This window comes from Canis lupus, chromosome 24 (genome assembly GCF_011100685.1).
Source record: "Canis lupus familiaris isolate Mischka breed German Shepherd chromosome 24, alternate assembly UU_Cfam_GSD_1.0, whole genome shotgun sequence".
Taxonomy (NCBI): domain Eukaryota; kingdom Metazoa; phylum Chordata; class Mammalia; order Carnivora; family Canidae; genus Canis; species Canis lupus.
The window spans coordinates 1,007,087-1,032,451 of record NC_049245.1 but is presented as its reverse complement, the minus strand read 5'-3'; the positions used below and the strand labels follow the sequence as shown (position 1 = coordinate 1,032,451).

The 25,365-nt window shown below is 43.9% G+C and overlaps 1 long non-coding RNA gene across 1 annotated transcript; it reads right to left on the bottom strand.

Annotated features, from left to right (window-relative positions):
* Nucleotides 1-10,085: 10,085 nt before the first annotated feature.
* On the bottom strand, nt 10,086-18,841 carry LOC111092166. The gene is made up of 4 exons (XR_005377453.1): nt 17,480-18,841; nt 15,559-16,557; nt 11,290-11,379; nt 10,086-10,548 (listed from the first exon to the last, which is right to left on the bottom strand). It is a non-coding gene; the product is annotated as an uncharacterized LOC111092166 (long non-coding RNA).
* Nucleotides 18,842-25,365: the final 6,524 nt, after the last annotated feature.

The following is a 25,365-nucleotide window of genomic DNA, read 5'->3' as shown; positions in this document are numbered from 1 at the left end:
TGGGAATAAAGTAACTTGAACCCCTTGCCTCTTGAAAGGACCAAGAGAAATGGTGTCTGAAGTGCTCACCGGACCATACAAAGGCATACACATGGAAGGAATTACTGGTCTTTTCTGTAAAGGCTAATTGAGCCACAGAGCTGCACAGAGAGTCCTGAGTATTTTGAATTGCCTCTCTCTGCCCTGGATCCAAGCTCTCCACAGACCTGTTCCAATGAGGCATGCAACAGCCCCCGTTAAGTGATCAGTTGAGCCAAACTCTCTCTCCATCCCTTCCACAAATCAAATCCAGGCAGTTTTATTTTTCATGCTGCCTAGTGATACTTAAAAATTAAAGGCATATTTACAAACACTCTGAAGACTACCTGGACAGTCCATAAAGATTGCTCTGAAATGGAGAACTGTGTCTCTCTCTGTGTACAGATCCGAGGTCTCTGGGCCACTCTCACTTTCTCCCCATACATGTTTTTTCAATAAACAGTTCATAGGAAACTGGACCCCCTTTGAAATGAGACACTGTATTTAGGGTTGCTCTTAACAAGTCCTAATTCTGAGAAACCAGGCAAGGTTTCTGAATGCAGCATCTGCTCCAGACTGGCATTTGGGCCCTTAGTGTCTTCCAGGCTGTTTGTGTCTACCTGAGTTTGCTCTGAGCCTGCTCTGAGAGGGGTAAAACCTTATTGGAGTCAGAAGGTGGAAACTGGTGCTGTGGGCTATCTGCCCACATCCCCTACCTCTCACTATTCCAGTGCACGCCTGCAAGGAACTGCACTCCTCCTTTCTGCCCCCTGGGGCAGGCTAGAAGTGTGGGAACCAGTGCCCCCAAGAGCTGCCATGGGTACAAAAGACAGGACTTAGTGGTGAATTCTGAAAACCCCAATCCTAGTGGATACCCCAGCTCCTTCAGCTCTGGGAGCAGAGAGCACGTCACACTGTTCTGCATGCCCCATGTTACCTCCTAGAGCTGGCATGGGCTGAGCTGAGGTGTCCATGCCGGAAAGTTGCTCATTATACCCCATGTTTGTCCTTCCCTTCCCCAGCTCACTCCCCTGCTGCCCTGAAGATGCAGCTGGATTCCAAACAAACATACCCTTTTCCCTCAAATCCTCCTTCCAGGCCTGCTTCGAGAGCCCACTTTAAGACAGAATCTTAGGCTCAGGCTCTTTCTTGGGAACGTCCCAACAGCGAGTTAAAAACAGAGGTTTGGAGAAAGAAGTGAAGCAACTACTGGACCCATCTTCTCTCCTCAGAGTCCCTAACACAAAGTCATTTATTGCTTCCCTGCCCTTAAGTCACTGTCAGTGATCCTGACCTCAAGTCTGGGGTGGAGGAGACATGATCAGTGTGATGGTATCCATCAAGATCCCTGTGAGGGTCACCTCAAGCTCCATCTGAAAACAAGTCCAGAAGCATTCGCCAGCCACCAGCTGACTACTAATCTCAGTACACGTCCTCCGGGCACATGAGGGTAGGGTGACAGCCTGGATAGTTGGCCCGAGATCTCCATATTCAGGAGAAGTCAAAGTCACAGTGATGGCAATAGAAGGGGCACTGGTGGCCCCTTCCTTGTTGGAGGCACATGCCCCCATGAGGCCATGACCACTGCCAGGACAGGATACCTGAGACCCTTGGGGCAGAGATGAGACCATCTTGTTTATCACAGGAGCCCTGATGCCACATGCAGAGAAGGTGCCCTAGGCATGTCTGTATCAACCCCCAAGAAAAGGCAAGACTATAGTCACAGCTGGATGGACTTGGCTGGTCATGATGCAGAGGCCACTTTTAAATTCAGACAGTTTGGCACCGGCATACTTGCACCCCGATGTTTCTAGCAGCAATGTCCACAACAGCCAAACTGTGGAAGGAGCCTCGGTGTCCATCGAAAGATGAATGGATAAAGAAGCTGTGTTCTATGTATACAATGGAATATTCCCCAGCCATTAGAAACAACAAATACCCACCATTTGCTTCGATGTGGATGGAACTGGAGGGTATTATGCTGAGTGAAGTAAGTCAATCGGAGAAGGACAAACAGTGTATGTTCTCATTTATTTGGGGAATATAAATAATAGTGAAAGGGAATAGAGGGGAAGGGAGAAGAAATGGGTAGGAAATATCAGAAAGGGAGACAGAACATGGAAGACTCCTAACTCTGAAAAATGAACTAGGGGAGGTGGAAGGGGAGGAGGGCAGGAGGTGGGGGTGAATGGGTGGCGGGCACTGAGGGGGGCACTTGACGGGATGAGCACTGGGTGTTATTCTGTATGTTGGCAAATTGAACACCAATAGAAAATAAATTTATTATTAAAAATAAATAAATTCAGACAGTTTGGGGTACTCACAAAGACAGAGAAAAGACAGCAGCCAAGGGTGGCAGCTCCCAGGTCCTCATCCCACATGCCAAACAGGATGACACAAAGTGAAAGTGGCTGGGATGTTACTGGAAGTCACTGGAGGACCGATGCCACACTGAATCTGAGGGATGACACAGGAAGGCTTCAGTCTCATTAGGACCTAAGAAGCCATGAGAAACTATCTCCTGACAGCCTTCCAGGTGTGGAGGATGGATGGCGTGGGGAGGACCACAGGCTATCCAGCAAGACTCAAATCTGTTGCATTCGCACCTTTGTCTGTGTGGCCATCGTCGATACCTAAAGGTTGCCTTTGTGGATTTCAAGTGTCTCCAGATGTTGGAGTATTTATAAATGGATCATTTGTGAGCATAAGTGAGAACATTCTGAGTTTTCTTCTTCTCCACTGATATTTGAGCACCTACTGATGCCAGATATTGTAGCAAACACCTTAGAGATATATTGTATTATTTAACTAAATCTTTACCAACCCTGTGAAATAAGAGTTATCATCTTTTGCAGGTAAAGCAACAGATCCTGGTGGTTATGGGATAGGTCTGCAGCTGGGTAGCTGGTGTGTAAGCCAGGGATTGTCAGAGGATCCTATTCCCAGGTTCATTTCAACACTTTCCAACTTAGACTTTGTAAAAAGCTCAATGAAATGCTTTCATGTTATCCATCATTTTTAAGAGTGATCAGGAATATTATTTGGGATTTTATGAAAAAAGACCAATATGTCCTTGAGCAAAGTCACTGGGTTCTATCTTGAGGCACAAGGCCTTTCAATGGCAAGCATCAGAGCATCAATCACACCCACTCTGGTCACCAAATGCCATGAACTATTTCCAATTTGTAATGACAACAGCAGTCGCATTTATTTTTTTTTTTTTTATTTTTTGCCTCATGACCTTTAAACCTCCATCTGATTGCCTAGGTTCTTTGAAAACCTAAATTTAACAGTTGAACTAAATGAGAATAGGAACCTAACAAAAATAATAATAAATCTCTTTCCTTCCTTGCTTCTAGCTATATCTCACATCTCTCCTCCCCAGTGTCATATAAACACAAAAAGGAAAGAATCCTACACTTAGCCCTACTTCAGAATCCACAATGGACATGGCTGGGACAGATCCTCTTTCCACTTCAGGAAGAGGCAGGGAAATGAGTGACAGGTCTGTGTTTGGTTCTTGTGAAAGGAATATAAACAGTGGGGTAGAGCCTTGTATGAGATACAAATGAAAATGAATTTACTCACAACCTCCTCTTTAATGATTTAAGTGTATACTTGAAGGGACTGTTTGTAGGTTAGGATTTTGAAACTTTTAAACTCAGCTGTTTCCTAGTTTTGTTTTGTAAAGTCATAATTGAGAAGATTTCATTGTTTTGCAGAGAATTACACTTGCTGAAACCCCCATGGGGGCTGGCAGCTCAGAGGCTTGTTCCTCTGGGGAGCAGGGCAGGACTTTGAGCTGTGAGCTCCCAGTGCTGTGGGAGGCAGCCAGCAAGCTGAGAGCCAGCCCTTCCAAAGCAAAGCTACAAAAATCTAACAAGATTTTTGACTAGACTATTGGCAAGATTACTATTGATATTCAGGGTTAACAAGGGGATAAGAAGCATTTGCTTTCATCCTATATTGGCAGAAGTGTCACTGTTAAAGGCATTTGGGGGAGCAATTTGGTGATATCTATTAAAATTTAAAATGCACACACACCTTTGATCCAGATCTTCCCCTGTGAGATGTAAAAACTTGAAGGTTTACAAGGGGTGATGAATGTGACCATGTAAATAATATAAAAATTAGGAAATAACCATCAACAAAGGATCAAAGAAGACACAGAATAGACTTTATGGAATACTACGCAGCTATTGAAAAGAATGACATAATCCCATGTGCACAACAATGGAAGGCACTAAGATTCATTAAGTGAAACACGTAAGTGTAGAATGATACATTTCATATAATGATCCTTCAAGTCAAATCACTTGATCACAGATCTCCCCATAGACCACTGAGCATTGGGTGTGGGTGCAGATGTGTGTATGCATGAGGACAGACTCACCAAAGGGCTGAAAGTAGTTAGTTGTGGGAGTGTTGACAAGAACAGTTGACCTAAGCATAGTCTTTCCCCTGGGATCCTGGGGCTGGGTATCCCTGGGTGGCACGACGTGACCACACACAAATGCAATTGTCAGTCTTTCCCTTGACATGTGATCAGTAGAGAAGTGAATCTGTGGAGCATAAATAAGGAAACAGAAGCAGAGAGAAAGAAGCCCAAGAGATGGAGGTACTGCTACCTGGGCTCCAATAATTTTTCATCCGGCTCCTGTTCCATTTCAATGTGTAGCGATAGTCTCACTTTGAGAGTCACTGCCTTGAGTACCCCAAAAAACCATAGGATAAGTTCCTTCCTCTGTGTGGAGAGATGCTTAATTCAACTCCAGTTGCGTCTGTTACATGTAACCACATTTGCATTTTAGTATATTTTGGGGAGCTATTTCTATTAATAAGTCTCTTGCAAGTTATAAACTCATTGGTTATTCAGCAGACTACACTCTCTTGATCTTTACTTTTATCTTTTCTATCCATGGTACTTAATGTAGTCCTTACTGCTCTGCTGACATTTAATAAATGCTTTTTTTGGTGAATGAACAAGTAGACATATTCAAATGGAGAAATGATAGACAAGGACAGCCAGTGGGTTTATGATATTTTAACAACATGATCCCATTGAATGGAAGCACCCCTAATTGCTGAAAGTCAACTATTTTCACTTCAAAATAGAAATTCCATGTGCTATTACATTTTACAGTTTGTAAGGCATTTTCACATCCTTTGGTGGGAACAGGCTCTGAAGGAGGAGGGATTCTTCCCAACACACCCAGTGGGGATGGGTTCCTTTGGCAATGATCTCCTTTCTTAAATGACAAGTAAAGAGTAGCATGTGCCGTGTTGCAGTTCAGCCCTATTGTGGCTGAGCACACTGAGGAGACATGGGGCAGAATTCAATGACCCCAAAGCCACACCCACCACCACAGTGTGACTCAAGAGACACTTCAGTGTGGAAGTTGGCTCAGTTTGCCACCTCTCAGAACATTCGGTGTTGCCCAAGCCCTTGGGGACTCATATTCAAAAATGAAAAGGAAGAGGAAGACTTCACTTACAGTGAGAGAAATCATTTCTCAGGGTCATAAGATTCTGTTTCAAGATCTTGCCAGAAACTTGGTTTATATAGCCCAAGAGGCCTGTGATCAAAGTCAAGTTTTCCTGTTAAATTTGCTAAATATGTCACATCACAATAACAGGCACATTTTAGCTTTGAGTTCAGATGCTTTGAGGAAGAATTTTAATAGCTCTTTTCGAAGTGTGGATTCCCCCCAGCTGAGCAATAAACCCAAGCACGCACTCTGTCCTTTCTCTCACTCCCTATCTCCGACTTGCATTTTCTCACTGTTGCATGCTCCACATGTAAACAAGCAATTGCCGTCCCAAGCTTACATGGAATCACATGGAATCCTTGACGTTTAAGTCTTTTAATAAAAGATGGCATGTATCTTTAGTAAATGGTTTTCATGACAATATTGAAACGGGAAATAGAAATTTTCTTACACAGGTAGGAGGTCTACAATGAACACTACACTTGACTCATAATCCTTAAAACTTTTATTAAGACTGAGAGCTACAAAAAAAAAAAAAAAAAAAAAAAAGACTGAGAGCTGACTGTTAGCCATTGGCGCTCTTGACTCTTCATCCATTTTCCCAGTTTTCTTTGACTTCTTACCTCCTATTCGTTCCAGGAGGGGACAGCCCCAGCTTCTTGGAATGCTTTAATATCTGGCTCCCATATATAAGAATCATTGTGCATTCTAGTTGTATTTTCCCCAACTTGTAACAAGAATAAGACCTGTTATCCAGGGCAGCACCAGCTCACCCATGTGTCCTTCCCTTTCCAGGACACACGTGATGCCTTCACAACAGCTTCTGTTTGCATTTCTGTCATCATTCAGCAATAGAAATTTCAAAATCCCTGGACATTTGCTTCTCTGACTAGTCACATACCATTAACAAAGAAAGTGAGAAAACTTAGTTAAAGATCAATAAGTAAGTAAATACATACATACATACAATAAGTTTTGCTGTCTCAGAATAATGCAGGCACTCAAGAAGTTAAATCAGTGATTACAGTCAAAGAATTAGAATGCACCTGAATGCTTATGTAATTCATTAGCTCATTTTTATTTGGCTATGTCTTTTCCTATGAGACTCCTTTGTATTTCTTTGGATATATGTGCTTGCAAAATGAGGAGGTGGTATAAGGATAGACAAGGACAGTGAAAGAGATTAGAATCCAGAACCAGACGCACCTGATTTATGACAAAGGGGTCACTTTCAGGGAAGTTTTTTTTTTTTTTCCTTCAATAAAGTGCTGCTAGGTCAATTGGTCTGCTGTGCAGGGAAAAAAAAATAACACCAACCCCTACTTCACATTGTACACAGAATCATCATCAGATAGATCATACACTGAAAGGTGAAAGGTAAAATGATAAAGATTTTAGAAGAAAATGTGAATATTTTTATGACCCAGAGGTGGGCAATTTTCAAAATAATTTATGAAAAAGCAATAACTTCAAAACAAAAGATTAATAAAAAAACAAACAATCTTAAAAATAAGAATGCCTCATCAAAACATGTCATTAAAGAAGCAAAAATGAAATACACAGATTTGGGGAGAAGTTTGTAATGCACGTAACAGGTGTATTTTCCCTAAAAGCCACCACAAAACACCTCTGGAGTAAAATGAAGTAAAATAAAAAACAAAAGCCATATATTGGGCACATGTTATATGACACTGAGCTAAATACTCTACCCACCATGATCTAATTTAATCCCCATGGAAACCCTAGATGATAGATATCACTAAATCCATTTTCACAAGATAGGGGAGAGGGCTATGTTAAGTTAGGTAAACCCCTGAGCTCACGCAGGTAGAAAATGGCAGGGTCAGGAGCCAAACACAACCCCTAGCCTCTGTGGAACTCTTCAGCTAGTGCATCCAACCAGCCATCTTTCTCTCCTCCTTCCATTTCTTCCATCCATGCACTCACCCATCTACCCATTCCTCTTTCTTTACTTCTGCTCATCCATGACAGTGTAAGGCCTTGAATGAGAGTCCAATATCATATTCTGCTTTAAGATTTTTGGTGAAACTGAGAGAGAAGAAATTCAAAGATTGATGTGATAGAATGACGAGTCAGCCTTGGGTAGATGCTTTAACCCATGGGTTGCCTCTTTCACTGGAATATATCCACCTGGCTTCTCAGCTGGGCGGATCCTCAATTTTGCACCTTGAGAAAGTTATGTTCCAGTTTATTATTCCCTTAAGAATGGCTCGAAATCCAAACTTTGACTTTTCTACTCCAAGCAATGGAAAGTATAGAGGGAAAACTCTCAAGAGAAAATATGTCTCAACACTCAAAACCATGATGAAAACTCTGATGAATTGGTCAAGTTTACAAGACCTCTAGTTCTATAGCAAGCTGTGATAACTGTTATCAGGTTAGAGATGGGATGGGTTTTGATGATCATGTAGTCAAGGTTTGTCAGCCCTAGATGCACAGCAGAGGGCAATTCTGGGACCAGGTATCATGCTGTTTTTAAAGTTCTCCAGGTAAAAAAAAAAAAAAAAAATAAAAAAAAATAAAAAAAAATAAAGTTCTCCAGGTGATTCTAATGTTGAGGCAGGGATGAGAACACAGAAGCACTCCAAAGTTCCCTGACTATAGGGGAAGCTAGGAGGACTCAGAGATCCCAACAAAGGGAGGATAAGTGAACCACAGTCATTTAAGAAGGAACTCATAGTGAATTAAACAGGTCAGTATTTTTACTACTCCAGAGAATTCCATAGCTCTGCTATAAGAGATTAATAAAGAACACCAATGCAATCCATCTTCTTGCTTTGCATCTTCTAAGGAGACTGGCTATCACTTGCCCAAAAGAGCCCATAAATTTTTAAGATAAATTTGTACCAGATCTAAGTATTCAGCAACAAAGTCACAGAGAGACCATGAGTCATGTGTAAGAAATTCAACTCAACCCACTCCAATGAGGACATGGTACAGAGAAGGAGAATATTCATGGTTCTGTTTTGCTTTGCTTTGCTTTGCTTTGCTGCTCCTCGGTCTACAAAAAATATCTATGTCTATATCTACATCTACATCTACATCTATATCTACATCTATATCTATCAGGATGGCTTACAACCAGGATACACCCACACATTTACACACAATACTTTAGGAAAGATGAAGTGATGGAATAGAAATAGAGATAATGAGTCAGAAACAGAAGATGTTTTGAAGGACAAAAAGTGCGTATGCAGAGACATTGAATGAATAATGGGCATTATTTATGGATGCCTAAGAATGAAGAAACATAATACTTAAATATTTATTAAAGGAGTTTAATTAAATAAATTATGAAAGGTCAATAAGATTAAAAAAATGAGAGTACTCTATGTGATGATAAGTAAAAATTTCCGAGGCAAGCTGAAACAAATGGAAGTTCAGACCAGGGCACAGAACCCGTTACCACCTCCAGAGGAGGCAATACCAGGAGCAGTGGCTGCCTCCGGGGAGGGTTTCAGGGTGGGCAGGGACAGGAGGTAGTTGACATTCATAGTAGACCTTTTTGATCTACTGGAATCTTTGGTACTATATGTATTCTCTTTTCCCAAATAAAATAATAAAGTCACACTAAAATGTCACTTAAAAGAAATACATAATTTTTAGAGAAGCAGAAATTCAAGCCTAAAGAAAGGAAAAATACAACAAACTTAGAAACATGAAGTCCTGAATATTTTATTTTATTCTATTATATTTTATTTTTGTTGAATAATTTTTAATTTTTTTTCAAATTTTTATTTAAATTCTAGTTAGTCAAAATAGAGTGCAATATTGATTTCAGGAGTAGAATTCAGTGATTCATCACTTACATACAACACCCAGTGCTCATCACAAGTGCCCTCTTTAATCCCCATCACCTATCTAGCCCATCCCCCACCCACCTCCCTCCAGCAACCTTGTTTGTTCTCTATCATTAAGAGTATTCTATGTTTTTTTTTAAAGAGTCTCTTATGGTTTGTTTCCCTGTCTCTCTCTTTTCTCCCCCTCCCATATGCTTTGTTTCTTAATTTCCACATATGAGTGAAATCATATGGTATTTGTCTTTCTCTGACTTTTTCACTTAGCATCATGCACCCTAGTTCCATCCACGTCATTGCAAATGACAAGATTTCATTCTTTTTCATGGCTGAGTAGTATTCCACCATATATTTATATGTGTGTGTGTGTATATATATATATATATATATATATATATATATATATATGTATACTGCCTCTTCTTTATCCATTCATCAGTTGATGGACACTTGGGCTCTTTCCATAGTTTGGCTGTTGTTGATAATGCTACCATAAACGTCAGGGCTGAATACAATATTTTATTTTATTTTATTTTATTTTATTTTATTTTATTTTATTTTATTTTTTAAAGATTCTATTTATTTATTCATGAGAGACACAGAGAGAGAGAGGGAGAGACACAGGCAGAGGGAGAAGCAGAGGGAGAAGCAGGCTCCATGCAGGGAGCCGGACGTGGGACTCGATCCCAGGTCTCCGGATCACATCTGGGCTGAAGGCGGTGCTAAACTGCTGAGTCACCTGGGGGGGGGGGGGCGGGCACTGAATACAGTATTTTAAAGCTGTCTCCTGACCTGTGAAGAAAAGAAAGGAAGAGGTAAACTTACAAAAAGCAATCTGAACATTAAGGAATTACTTTCCCAGCCTGGATCTGGGTTGCTCAGGCAAAAGTAGAAACTGTCAGATTGTGTTGGCAGCAATCATTCTCCCAAGGTCAGCCAGAACCGATGACTCCAGTGTGACCTCCTACTTGGGACACTCTCTTTCAAATCAAAAGCCTGAGTCTTAATGATGCCCATTTCTGAGCACAGCCTGGTCAACCCAGACACATTCTCTTAGGGCAAGGACACCACACAGCCTCATCCAGGTGTCTTACCTCTCCATCCAGGTGTCCTACCTCCTTCTATGCTTTGCTGCATGATGAAGAGACTCTCATCTTCTGTGATGGTAACATGCTACAGTGATGACTACAGATGTTGTTGACTTGATGTAACAGCCTTTCCTGGAGACAAAATACCATTAGCATTTTCAATGCTGGAAATTTTAGGTAGAAAAACACTTTGAAAGACTCTAAACTATAGAATCTTCCATCAGCAACCCTTGACTCCTACCATATAAGCAAACTCCTGCATCTCCCCCTTGGGGTCTGTTCTTTGCATACTGTAAGTGTCATGCTAATTTGGGAGATATTGATTTCTGTATTTTCCTCTGGTACCTCTCCCCTTCACTTTTCCCACTTAAACTAATAGACAAGCTCCTTATATATATGCTTCCTTATGTTGGTGGAGGGTGGCAGGGAAAAAGAAGAATTTGTCTGCAAAGAGACTTCAGTTGCCTGATTTTACTTCCCCAGGGGCCTATGCAGGTTGGACATTGCACCCAGTGCTGGGAAGACAGGGGAGTGGTGAAGGCTGTGCCCCAGGCTGGCCAGAAGGGTGATGGGAAGTGTCGGCCTCAGATGGAAGGCTGGCAATGCCAGGCAGCAGTGGCATATCCAGGAAGGTGGTAGGATCAGAGGTCCATGTGTGAGGAGTCCAGAGATCCAAACACTGAGCTTCAGAATGTGGAGTTTAGACACCCCTGCCACCACTGCCCCTACCCCTACAAACTCTCCGAGACGCTGTGGGGGAGGGACCCCCAGTAATGCCAGGATGGTGTTTCACATGCATTTAGTTGGGGGCAGGAGTTCTGAGTCAGAATGACATGATTTGAGGGGCTAGAGATAATTTTATTTCTTGCATACCTGAGTATGTGGGCTGCAAGTCCTGCCAGCTACTCATAACTTTCCAAGAACTGTTCCAGAACAAGTCTGATAACCTCTTGTACAGTGACTCTAAGTAGAATTAAAAGGAAACAGAAAGAGAGATTTTGAAAGTGAGTCCTCTTTTGCCTCATGGCGTGTTTTCTCCATGAAAAAGGCAAAAATGGGGCAAGTCCACATTCCTCCTGCACCCTTATTCCTGCTATTGTTCAAGGGCTGCCTCCACCCTTCATTACTTTTTGTTTTGTTTTGAAAATGGGAGAGGCTCTAAAGCAGAGCTGGAAAAGACTCCACAAGAGGGTCGCTGCCTGTCCTGCGATGTGTCCCCCTGCTTGGCATGGACCCAGATTTGGAGAAGGGAAAAATGTGTGCTTTCTGGCATTTCACCCATGTGTTTTATAGGCGGGAACCACAGCAATCCTCAAGGAAGAAACCGTGGGTCGTCCAGATGTATCCAGCTGTCCAGGAAAGCTGAGGACACACCAGGGGCTTTGTAAAGTGCACCTATATGAAGAGGAAAACCCATGTTTCCCAGCCGTGAGCAACTATAAGCAGGCGGCTCTCACTGCCCATGAGGAAGGAGCTGGATAAGGTCACAGAGAGTGACATTCAGGGACCGGAGAGGTCCTACCCACAACGCTGGACTGTTCTCAAGAGAAACCATAAAGTGCCTCAAGCCGGTTGCAGATAAGGTCATGTGGTCTCATTGTCATCCCATCTTTGCAGGAGTAACAGGACAAAAAACAGACTAGCTGAGAAAGGCAGAGATTAGACAGTAACTACAGCCCTCAACTAAATAAAATAAGAACTTTGCTGTCAGCTCCAAAAAATGACCAGAGGTGCATGCTGCCATAGCATGCTAGTGGGAACGGGGATGGGGAAGGGAGGTAGCTTTGGGAACAAATACTTCTATATGTCAACCTGCCAGAGGTAAGGACATTTTTCTCCTTCCTTCCTAAGGAGCTGTGGCTGGGAGCGCTCCCTGGCCCCAGGGAGCTAACCTATGGAACCCGTGGGACAGGCAGCTGAGAACAGAACAGGGAGTGCCTGCCCCCGCTGCCCTGGCCACCCACACCCACCATGCAGCCTCTACCAAGGCATGGGATGGACAAATAATCATATCCTGTGGGCCAAATGTCACCTAAAAACTTGTCTTGCTTAGTCTGCATATAGTTGGTTTTTTTTCTTAAGTAATTGCCAAACCATTTCTTGTAAAACATGCTTGTGGTAAAGTTGGAGAGTCTAGCAGAATGGGGTCTATATCCTCACATGCCCACAGTCACATGGGGCTATAGAGCATCTCCTTTCTAGATGGGACTAGCTCTGCAGCTGGCCATAATCTTCAACACTCCCTTTTACACCTCTACTTTGGCCCACCTGTAGGGTTTGGGGGCTGTGGCCTCTGGGAGGATAGAATCAAAAGAACTTTTAAGGCCAGGCTTTACTGTGACCTGGCTAGATGTCTCTTCTGCATGCATATAACCACTCTGAACTTCAGGCTCGTCGTCTCCAAAAGGAGTCATAATATCTTCTATTGGTACCTCACAGAGCAATGGTGAGACTAACTGGAATTGTACTTGAAATTTTTTTTTTAATTACAAACAGAAGATAAGCAGAGTGGCTTAGAACACACCCAGGTGGGCAAGGCAAAGCTCAAGTCTTTGTGAGACACTGGAACGGAAAGAACAAGGAAATACCCTCGTGTGTATCCTTGTTACCATCCTTCTGCCACTCATGGGCTTCATGACCCTCATGGGCTTTCATGCCAATTACCTTGGCTTAGAGAATGAAATGTGATCATTTGAAACTGCATCAAAATCTATAATTTCTTTTGTTGTTTGGGTTTATAGACTATGACCCTCCTTTTTTGTTTTAAGATATATTCATTTATTTTTAGAGAGAGTGCAAGCAAGGGGAGGAGAAGAGGGAGAGAGAAGCAGACTCCCCACTGAGTGCAGAGCCCACAAAGCTCCAACTCACGACCCTGAAATCACAACCCGAGCTGAAACCAAGTGTCCGGATACTTAACCAACTGGGCCACCCAGGTGCCCCTAGACTATGACCCCCTAATGTCAGACTCCTTGAAGTCTACCAGCACATGTCAGGATTCTAAAGAATCTTTGCCAATTTGTTTTCTCTAAGGAAAATGCTGAGCCTCCCATTGAGAGGATTCTGAATTTCTCAAGTTGGGGTGAGGATACTCCCATGGTGACTGGGGCTGGCAAGCAACTGGACCCACGCCAGCTGTCTGCCTTCCACCCTCATGTCACATAAACATAGTTTGTCTAACCCCGCCATCTGATCACTGCAAGATAAACACTGGGAGAAATAAATGTGTAGCAGCCCTTCCTCCAATTCCCACCCTGGTCCAGGGAAAAAAAGGTCAACAGAAGTGGAAATGAGATGATAGCTGATTATGTTGGTTTAGCTGATACCTAGAGAAGGTAGTAGGGTTCCAGTAATTAGTGGGGATGTCTTAAGGGGAGAGAGGATTGGTTCCAAGTGCTTGGTGCTCTCTGAGGATGGGAAGGTCAGTTACTCCCTTTTAAACCGACCCCAGGAACTCCGGCAATCTCTATGTTTCTAGCATGATCTCTAGCAATAGACATACTAGCATATGTACTCAATACCCATGCAAATATTGACTCGGGCATTTAGATACGTTCCTAGGCCAGATGTGCACTCTTGTTGCCCCTTGACATCCAGAAAGAGTTCATTGAACCTTCCCTTCCCTGATTTGTAGAAAGCCCTCATCAAGGCTTCTGCAAAATTCTACGACTCAGTGTTGTCTCAAGCACTTCTACTTGGGGGCATTATTTTCCAGTCCTCACTTATTTGGTGTCCTTTTCATTGCTCTTTGGGGGAACTCAAGCCTATACTTCAATTTCATCAACACACACACGCATATGCACACATTTATGTCAGGGGGATGCTTTAATAAACTTTTGGGGGATAAAAGGACTTGTGCGAAGAATTACAAACAACTTACAATTCAACATAGGATGGCTCTGATCTTCAAATCCCCGCACAACCTGCAGGCCATGTTGCCGAGACCTCCTGTGTACTTTTTGTTCATTCTCTTTGCCCTTACCCCTTCTGTGTCTCCAGGTCGCTTTCTCTTTCCAGTGCAAAGTAGGATAAGCCATCCACTGGTACTGTGGCCCGGGCCAGCCCATTCCCTCCCCTTCCGTCCCTGGGAGCCCACCAAGACATTCTCTCCTAAGATAAGTAATTCCCTCCCCATAGTGAATTATGGTTCAGGCTCTGAGAATAATGCTTCATGGCACCACTCCCCTCAGTGGGGACCCTCCTTTCCACCTCTTAATCCTACCCTTTGGAAGCTGCTAGTTGTTCTAAATTTTAGTTTTCAGGACCAAGAAAGACCTGAAATGACTGTGTTACCCTAGAAATGAAAATGGAGTCTTTTTCTTCTACAAATGGACACAGCCAGGTTTCTCTCTGAAACCTGAAACTAAGAAGTACACTATGTACATCTTTCAAAAACATGGGTCAACTTGTTCTATTAAAATGGAGCATGCCTCGGTGGCTCAGTTGGTTAAGGATCCAGCTCTTGATTTTTGACGCAGGTCATGAGATCAGGGTCCCCGTGTCAGGCTCTGTGACCAGCAGGGAGTTTGCTAGAGATTCTCTTGCTTCTTCTCTCTCTCCCTCTGTCCATCCTTCTGCTCAGGCCTTTTCTCTCTCTCTCTCTCTCTCTCTCTCTCTCTCTCTCTCTCAAATAAACAAATCTTTAAATATATATATATATATATATATATATATATATATATATATAAAATGTATCACATATTTATAGAATTTTGATGGTCTATGGTCTATGTCTTAGCTTTGGTCTCCCCAAACAGGCCATGAGATAAGGACTTGGATCCAAGTGGTTTATTAAGGAAGCAATCCTGAGAAGTACTCTAAGGGCCTGAAGAAAGTAAGATGGGAAAGAGTGAGGCCGTCAAAACAGTGGGCTCCAGATAGTGACTTCTAGAAGCCAGTGGAGTCCAATCCTTGGTGACCTGAGAGACTGTGTGGGCAGACAGCTCAGAGTTGTCCAGGGGAGGGCGAGGACAGAAAGCATCAACCCTATACAGTATGGTCAGAACTGGCAGGTGGCCCCAGAAATGGACCTAAGGAACTGTGGGCTGGACATCCACTCCATCTGCTACTGAGAACTAAGGTGATTTTTTTCCCCCAGTATAATTAGCAGAGTGACTACAACGTGCATACAGCATATATTACCTTATTTGCTTCCTCCAGCAAATCCATGCAGTTTGTGTTCTCCCTATTTGAGAACAAGATGACTGGAGCAGTGAGAGTTTAAGCACCATGCTGTGGCTCTGTAGCTGATCATCAACAGGACCAGGGTTTGATTCTTATATATGATGCTGTAGGACAGTCTTCAAAAATGTCCACTGCTAATTTCCTCCCAATAAGTGTGTGCTGCTTCATTCATCAAGACACACTGTCTGTACGCACCACTACCCTGACTCTGTGCTGGCCTGTGGCTACTTTGCCCAATACAGTGTGACAGGGTGACACCATCTCAGTCATAGGATTAGGCCTTCTGTGGCTCACACCTTCTGATTTCTTTCTTAAAGTCAACCACCCTGCAGAAGGTGGGCCACCCTGAGGCCACCATGCTCTGAGGAAGCTCCATGTAGCTTCACGGAGAGGGGCAGCACCAAGAAACAGCCATGTATGTGACGACTTCCTGGGCCCTCCAGCCCAGCCCAGAGGCCAGAGGAGCTCATACAAAATGAGTGCCTTCAACCAGTGCTGTGAAGAACAGAACCACCCAGCTGAGCCCAGTCAACCCTCAGAACAATGAAAAGTAACAAACCCTTATGGTTGTAAGCCACAACAGTGTGGCATGATTTAGTAACTGAATAATGGCATGTTTCCCATAGCCACTACCTACCTGTCTATAACTTGGATAAGTAGAATCAGCTTTAAGATATAAACAATTAAATAAAAAGGATTTGATTGGAAAGCCTTAAGATTTCTCTCAAGCATCATATAATTTTGAAGCCATTGCTGAGGAATTATTTCACGGTAGGTCTGGAATGGCAGCAATGCACAATGAGGTCACACAAACGAGAACACAGCAAGGTTTGCAGGCCCAAGGCCTGTGTTTGCTTCGAGCCCAGGCTGGTTCATCCATGTGCCTTTTTCGGTGGATTTTCCCTTGCTCTGTCTCCATTAACATACCCAGCTTCATCATCTTCTTCCTAGAAACGACTTTGGAGAAGGAAGTAGAAATTAAGAAAATAAGTAGAAAGAACTAATAGTTATTATCTTATTTAGCACATATGTGACTGCCAGTCTGTGCCCATCCCCAGAGACAGGGGAGTGGACAAGTAGATGAGATTTCTGCTCTCACAGCACCAGGGAGGGTGTCACTAAACACCTCATTATATAACAAATGATCTAGTGCTGACTTATTCTAATAAAATAGGATAAAATGTGGGTCCAGCCTAGCCTGGAATGTGGGGGAAAGCTTCTCAGACTAAGAAATACCTGGGATGCCTGTGTGGCTCAGCGGTTGAGTGACTGCCTTTGGCTCAGGTAGTGATCCTGGGTCCTAGGGTTGAGTCCCACATCGGGCTCCCTGCAGGGAGCCTGATGCTCCCTGTGCCTATGTCTCTGCCTCTGTGTGTGTGTGTGTGTGTGTTTCTCATGAATAAATAAATAAAATCTTATAAAAAATAAAGAAAGAAATACATTATGCTTATCAAATCAATAGGAATTGGCAGGTAAAAAGGGGGCATTGTGAGCCTTGGACCTGAAATTAGGAAAGTGTTAGGTGTAGGAAGCTGCATGTACAAAGGCCCTGTGGCAGGAAAGTGCTGGCTTGGTTGAATAAATCAGTAAGCCCGGGACAGAGCTACCAAGGAATCAAAAGGCCAGAAAAAAAAAAAAAAAAGAAAGAAGAAAGAAGAAAGGAAAGAAGAAAGAAAGAAAGAAAAGAAAGAAAGAAAGAAAGAAAGAAAGAAAAAAAGAAAGAAAGAAAGAAAACAAGCAGGCAGGTTTAGGAAGTAGGTCAAAGTGAGGAGTTAGGATGATATTCTCAGAACCATGGAGAACCTTGAGGGTTCTGAGCTCAGGAGTGGCATTTTCCAACCTGTTTTAAAAGAAAATGAAGCTAGAGTATAAATATTACCACTTGGATATTTTGGTTTCAATCTTCGATTATGATTCTTCTGAAGTTCTACTATACCCCTGCTTCAGGGCTCTCCCCAAAGCCTGGACAACAGAAGGCGGAAATGAAAATGATGAAACGTCACTTTGATGGTCCTTGCCCCCACCTGCCACATGGGGGCAGCACGTCACTATGGCCATCGCTGCCAGATCCTGGAGGCGGCAGAGAGCGCCTTCCAGAAGGCCACAGCCACTCTGTGACGCATTTCATTACTCAAGTCTACAGGATGTGCTTCAGTCCTCATTTCTGTGTCTGACAGAGTCCATCCCCAAAATGACCCCTCTGAATCTTCCTTTTGGCTCCTTCCCCAGGCCTTAGGTGTGTGGCCATCCATCTGAGACTGCTCACAACAGGCGCTCTGCTCCAGGGCCTGGGCTGATCATGGTGCTTAAGTAGAGCTGCTCTTGCAAAGAGAGACCAGTCACCCACCCCTTGGTCCCACAGTGATATTCCTGAGTCCCCATGGGATCCAGCGAAGGCCCAGGGGCCCCACAGCACTACTTCGGAGGAACTGAGATGTCCAGCAAAGTCTTTTGTTTACAACACCACAAACACAGAAAAAGATGTTAGATGCCAGGCTCACACCTAGCATGGGCATTCATATTAAACCCTTGTAGCAAGTTTATAAGCAGTTTCAAAAATACCTACTTTATTGATGAAAAACAGACAACAACAAAAACAGAGGTGCAAATATACAAAATGCTTTGGTCAGAGTCACAGAGCAAGTAAAAGACCCCAGTGGGACTTGAATCAGCACCTCCCTCTAAAGGCAGAACTTTCCCCCTGTACCATGCCACCACATGGTAGTGGAAGGGAATGTTGGCTAACTCCCAAACTCCCAGCCGCCCACCCTCATCAGCACTATTCAGTGAGGCAGCAGCTTAATGTGGTTCAGATGCTAAAAGACTGTCCTTTGAACAAATAATTCATGGGACACCTGGCTGGCTCAGACTGTAGAATGTGTGACTCTTGAGCTTGGTTGTAAGTTTGAGTCCCATGTTGGGTGTAGATATTACTTAAAAAAATAAGAAAAGAAAATCTTAAAATAATAATACAGGAAGAATTTAGTTTCACAAAGAAAACAGTCTCCATAATCAGTGATGTCTGGACAACATCTTTTGTCTAAAAATACACGATGTTCTTCTGTGGCTCAGTTCTGAAGAAACTGAGCATCTCTTTCATTCCATGCTGCTTTCATATCTACTTGTTCATTGAGGGCCTGCCTTTATAATAAGGACTTTACTTCAGACATTGTATTTCTCAGTTTTCTAATTTCCTTTTTTTTTTTTTTTTAGATTTTATTTATTTATTCATGAGAGACAGAGAGAGAGAGAGGCAGAGACACAAGCAGAGGTAGAAGCAGGACCCATGCAGGGAGCCCTACATGGGACTCGATCCCGGGTCTCCAGGATCACACCCTGCGCTGAAGGCAGCGCTAAACACTGAGCCTCCTGGGCTGCCCTCTAGTTTCTATTTTTTAAAAGATTTTATTTTCATTTACTTGAGAGTGAGAAAGAAAGAAAGAGCATGAGCTGGGGAGCAGCAGGCAGTGGGAGGGAGAAGTAGACTCCCTGCTGAGCGGGGAGCCTGATGCAGGACTCAATCCCAGGACCCCAGGATCACAACCTGAGCCGAAGGCAGACGTTCAACCACTGAGTCACCCAGGCTCACCTATAGTTTCAATTTTCTAATAACTTCCATTTCTTTACCAAAAATGTCTCTTTTCTTTTGTTATAGGCATGTTTTCTTTTACTTCACTGAAAATAGTTACAATTGTTTTAAAATCCTATTGATTCTAATATCTGGGTCACCTCCAGTGGTTTCTGTTGTTGTCATTCTCCTAGTTCTTAATATATTGATTGATTTTGGATTCTATTCTGGCATTGGGACCATTAGCTTTGGAGTCAATTATTTTTTTAAGAAGAGTGCTAATGTTTGTTTTTGCAAGAAAATCACTCAGTCGGGCTCTAACTGAAAACCCTCTTTCTCAGATAGGAGAACAAATCTCAGCTCAGCATGTTGACCCATAGCGGGGTGGCTTGAGCTTGCAGTTCAGGGATCAGAGGAGGGGCAGGGAGAGCCATCCAGAGAATGCAGGACCCCCCTCACCCCTGTCCTGACTCCCCCCTCTCAGGACTCTCACTCTCTGGCAGCTGCAGTCACCCTGAACTCTGACCACAGCTCTTGAAGCCAGCAAGGAGGCAGGTCATCTGTTGGAGTTTCAGCCTCCCAGAATGAAACAGACTGGGGTCTGCCCTTGGCTAGAAGCCTGAGCAGTACTATATCAGTCCCTTCTTTCAGGTGTTGACTCCCTCCCAGAACTTTCTGTGGGCCCTGTGGAGAATGTAAATACACCCTTCATGTCATCCTGTTAGCCACCCTCTGCGGAGGGTGGTGGGTTAGTAATCATCCCCACGTTACTGAACGAGAAACACAGGCTCAAAGAGGTAAACCATGGCTTCAAGTCAAGGTCAACAGCCAGTAAATGTCACAGCCAGGAATCAGGCCTCGCTCAGCTGGGCTCTGAAACTCAGTCTTACTCTTCAGGCTGCGAGACCATCTCAGAGCCGCATCGTTGCCTTGCTCAGCAGTGGTTGCAAGTCAGCCGTCCACAGTAGGGAGTTCTATGCATTGCAGGGGGCCGAGAAGTGAAAAGAGCTGCTTTTAGTAAATGCCTGTTAGGCAAGCATAGTCAATGTAAGCCCACCGATATGTGAGCCTGTGCGGTGTGTGTAGTCCTGGGTCGGGCGGAAAGAAGCTACAGAGGTAAATAAGACAGAGACTGCTCCTTCTAGTATCTGGTAGAGGGAATAAGGGAGTCACAAAAACTCTTGCTAATTGGGATCCCTGGGTGGCGCAGCGGTTTGGCGCCTGCCTTTGGCCCAGGGCGCGATCCTGGAGACCCGGGATCGAATCCCACGTCGGGCTCCCGGTGCATGGAGCCTGCTTCTCCCTCTGCCTGTGTCTCTGCCTCATTCTCTCTCTCTGTGACTATCACAAATAAATTAAAAAAAAAAAAAAAAAAACTCTTGCTAATCCACATATAGCCCATGGACCAGCAGCACTGGCTCCCAAGGAGAGAAATGCAGTCTCAGGCCCACCCAGAGTCGCTGAACCAGGAACCACATATAATAAGATCCACAAGGGTTTGTATGCACGTTGCAGAAGGGTTGGCATATATCATCTAATCACAGACTGGGGGCTCTGTGCAGGTGTGTGTCAGGTGCCGGGGTGTTAACACGGGAAGAAAATGGTCTGCTGGAGGACATAGGGTCTGGGACAGTCACAGAAGCAGAAGCACCTGATTCTTGATTTGATGTTGAGGAATGAGCAGGATTTGGCCAATGGGGGAGGCCATTCCTGCTGGTGGGAACAGTGTAGGACTTGAGGGGTGACAAAAAGGAAGAAACTGAGAAGGGGACCAGGACATCAACGCCTGGCTCCCATGCACAGAGACAGAATTGAGTCGAACTGCTGTTCATTTTGTGCTGTCCCAGGAGATCACTGTCCATGCCTTGCTGGGAGATGAAGACAAACGCCCTCACCGAATATCATTGTAGTGATCTGGCTCAGAGGGGAGAGAAAAGGCAAGTCAAAGCCAAGTTTAATGGAAGAGCATGAGTTGAAGTGAAAGTTGGCGGAGAAGAGCAGAGTCTCAGATGCCAGTAAAGAGTGTGAGGCAGAAGAGATGAGCCAGACCAGGTAGGAAGGTGTACCACTGACATCTGGTCCTGACTTGTGGGAACCATGTCTGCTAAGGGACGACCCTAATCCCGAAGGTCCTGCAACGTGGCGTCTTCCCATGGCATTTCCCATGGCAGCTTCCCCTGCCTTCCATGGATGTGCAGCCCCTGGCTCAGTGAATGGGGCTCTCCTCCCCCAATGCCCTGATGGCACAGCACTGTGCCCCAAGGGACCTGTGTCCTTTCCCACCGTGGACTGGCCTTGAGCCATACCTTTGCATGCCCAGGCCAGTCCACAGACATAATTTTCCTCTTGACTCTCTGCTTCTTATTTATTGTTGGGAGAAATGAAAAGCAGACAGGAAAACCTAAACTTAAGGTAAGAAAGACTCCGCTGGCAAGCAGATCCCAATTGTAGGATCATTTTCCCCCAAGCTAGAAGAATCATCCCTTTCCTTCTTTATTCATCTCCCCTCAACAAATGCAAGTGTGACTTTAAATATTTTAGTACCTGTATTTTCAAAGGTAAAAAGAAACAGGTGCTCTTGATTTTTGAATATATCTCTCTATTAATTTACCAGTATAACCCAAATATTACTATTTCCACGTATAGTTGCTATGAAAAGTTTTAAGGACACGGTTTACATTTTGGATACTAAGGTTTTGAAGTCCAGACTGCATTTTACACTTATAGCACTTCTCAGATCCAACTGGCCACAACCGGGGGCGCAATACCACAGCTGGTCACTGGCTCCTCTAATGGACAGTGCAGCCCAGGTATTTATCCTGCAGCCTGGTGCTCCTTTCTGACGCCTCTCGGTTAATTCTGCAACCTATGCAAGTTATGAATACTAGTATACTCCATCTTAGCCAATGTCCTTACCAATTTCACATCCAGTCAGCTCTCTGGCTTTCCAGTGTGAGCAGGACCAGGAGGGGAAACAGGCCATGCTAGGGAAAGCATGAGCCGTTTATTTATTCCCTCCCTGTCTGTTCCCGCTTGTTCCAAAAACCTTCTTAGGCCAGGAAATGATTCTACTTTTCTGGAAAACTTGTGCTATCCAATGGTTTTCTAAGGGTCTGTTAAGGAGCCTAACTGGTGCAGTGGTTAAAAGTGGGAGGCCTGGAGGCTCTGAGTTTGGAGCCCACCCCACTACACTTGCCAGCTCTGTGGCCTTGAACAAGTCACTTCCCCTCCGAGCACCTCAGTTTTCTCCTCTGTCTTATCACAGCTACCTACTGCAATTATTAGCCATAGGGTGAGGCTGGTTTGAAACAAATGCCTTCGTTTTCAAGCTCTCTGTCAATTCAAAACAGACCCCAAAAGGACTCAGGGATACAGTTGTCAGATTTAGCAAATAAAAATACAAGAGTCTCCATTAAATTATAAATTTGGATAAATAAATCCTTTTTTGGTGTAAGTACACCTCATGCAATGTTTGGGGCTTGCTTATACAAGAACATTATGTGTTGTTTACCTAAAATTCAAACTTCACAGGGCACCCTGTATTTTGTCTGGCAACCTTACCTGGGAGGTGGGTGGTGCTTTGCTCCTTGCCCTCGGTGCTCTGGGCTCAAACACACCGTGGTAAGGGGACTGTTCTTGTCTCCAGTCTTTATAAGGGGTAGCACTGGCAGCTGGATTTCAAAAAGCAGAGACTGGGAAGGGGATTCTGGTTTGCCTAGGATCCTCAGAAAGGCAGTGATGGAAGGAGGATGGAGAAGAGGAAAGCTAAGTAAGCATATGGCATCAGCAGGAGACAAGCTTCATCAGCCTGACCCCATGGGGAGCTCTGGGGGGCCCTGGTACCCAGAACAGGTGTCTCCTGGAGGCAGAAGACGCCAGCCTTTTGTACTCATTCCCTCTGCCATTGGCCATGGGCTGTGACAGGAGGAAGCCAGCTCTGGTCTGAAGTGTCTTGGCACCTGTAGGCTGGCCTGTCCCCGACCATCACAGTCACATTCAAGGGCAGAATGACAGCTCAAGGATCAGGGTGCCTCGTTGTGAGTGCCGCTCAAAGGCTGTCAATGGCTCAAAGAAGCTCTCCCACATCTAATACTAGACAATGCAGAGGCTCCTTCCATGCCTGCACAGAACAACAGCCTGGCCAGAGTAAACCACCCAAAGGGCTGTGCTGTGCAGAGTGCTGCCTGAGCACCAGCCAACCACCGCTAAGCCCCACTGAACTGGCTAAAACCTCCCTCCCCAGCCTAGACTTGGGGAATGTAATACAGACAGGGGTGAAAGAATTTGGTTTGGTTCAAGAACTCTTTAAAAAAATCACCTTTATCTTTTTTAAAAATTTAATTTAATTTAAAAAAATTTTTTTAAGATTTATTTATTTATTCATGAGAAACACAGAGAGAGAGGCAGAGACATAGGCAGAGGGAGAAGGAGGCTCCTCTCAGAGAGCCCCATGTGGGACTCGATCCTGGATCCCGTGAAGACAGACGCTCAACCACTGAGCCACCCAGGCGTCCCTAAATTTTAAAAATGTTTTTAAATTAAATTAATTTTTTTTAATCCAGCAAGTAATAAGCTTAGGTTGTTTATTTTGAAAAAATTACCTGGGTAACTTGGTTGTCAGATTTCAAAGGAAGAAATGCAAAACCAGAGTTTATTTAAATATGTAAAAGTCCTCATTTCTCAAGGCCTGAACATTCCAACAACTAGAAACTTCTTTGTGACAGATGAAAAGGCACCTGGCACTTTTTTTAAAAAGGTTTATTTCAATCAAACACGTCATTTTTAAAAAGAAGAGTGTTATATTTAAAAGCTTGCAGCAAACGCACACACACTAGACTTTGAAGCTGCTCCATCACCCTCACCATGGCACCTCCAGGTACCTGGGAGTTTTGTTTGTAGAAACCCACAGTCACATATTCCCAGCACCTCCAGCTCAGATGGAGTTGGTCACCATCCTTTGTGTTCCCATAATTGGAACTTCTTTACGTAAGCGTCATTATTCCTGCCTGTGGTAACAGCAACAAGCCAGGGAGCATTTACTCTCTTTCAGGCATTGTATTAGAAGGACTGCATGTATTATCTCCTCTGATATTTACCATATTTGGTATTGATACTATTTGATAGTAATAATAGGAGCTGTTGCTACTATTAGCTCACTTTACAAATGTGGAGACTGAGACAGAGAGAGTAAATAGAAGCTTCTAGAGCACAGGGAAGATAGGGAGGAAGGACCACCGACCAGGTCTGGCCAGGCCTCACTGTACCTTGGCTTGGCCCCCACTTGGATCCTTTACCAGGAACCCACAGCACAGCTCATGTGGTTTAATTTTCCAGTAAATGTGACATTTGTCAGATCAGGTATTTTGTTACACAGCAGTAGTAACTGGAAACCCCCACCCCTCATACGCCCATACACAAAATCCAATGATCAGAACAAATTAGGGGACGCCTGAGTGGCTCAGTGGTTGAGCGTCTGCCTTTGTCTCAGGGCGTGATCCCGGGGTCCTGGGATTGAGTCCCACATTGGGCTCCCCACAGGGAGCCTGCTTCTCTCTCTGTGTCTCTCATGAATAAATAAATAAAATCTTTAAAAAAAACAAAAAAGAACAAATTAGGAAGTGCTTGGAATCAGAAAAGGATTCTTTATTTTATGCAAAAAGAAGGAAGTAAGGTACAGCCAGCAGGACACAGGTTTGAAAGCTATCAGACTTCCCTATAAGCCCGGCCCCTCACTGGTCACATGCAGTCACTGCCTGACCCCAACCCAAGTATCAACTTCTTAACCTGTAAGGTGGGATTAGTAGTCAGGCATCTGGGTGCTGAGAAGAAAAGAGACATATGTACATACACATGTACACATACGTGTATATACCCATGTTCACATGTATATATGGCCAACTCAAACAACATGGGGTTGGGGTGCTGACCCTCGGCATAGTAAAAAATCCAAGTACAACTTTTGATTCCTCAAAAACTCAACTCCTGTTGGCCAGAAGCCTTACTGATAACAAAACATTTGATTAACACATATTTTGTATGCTCTGTATATATACTGTGTTCTTACAATTAAGTAAGTGAAAAGAAAAATACATTGATGGAACTATACTATATTTATTGGAAAATATCCATGGCTAAGTGGACACGTGTGGTTCAAATCCATGTTGTTCAGGGGTCAGCTGTATATGCATAGCTGTGTG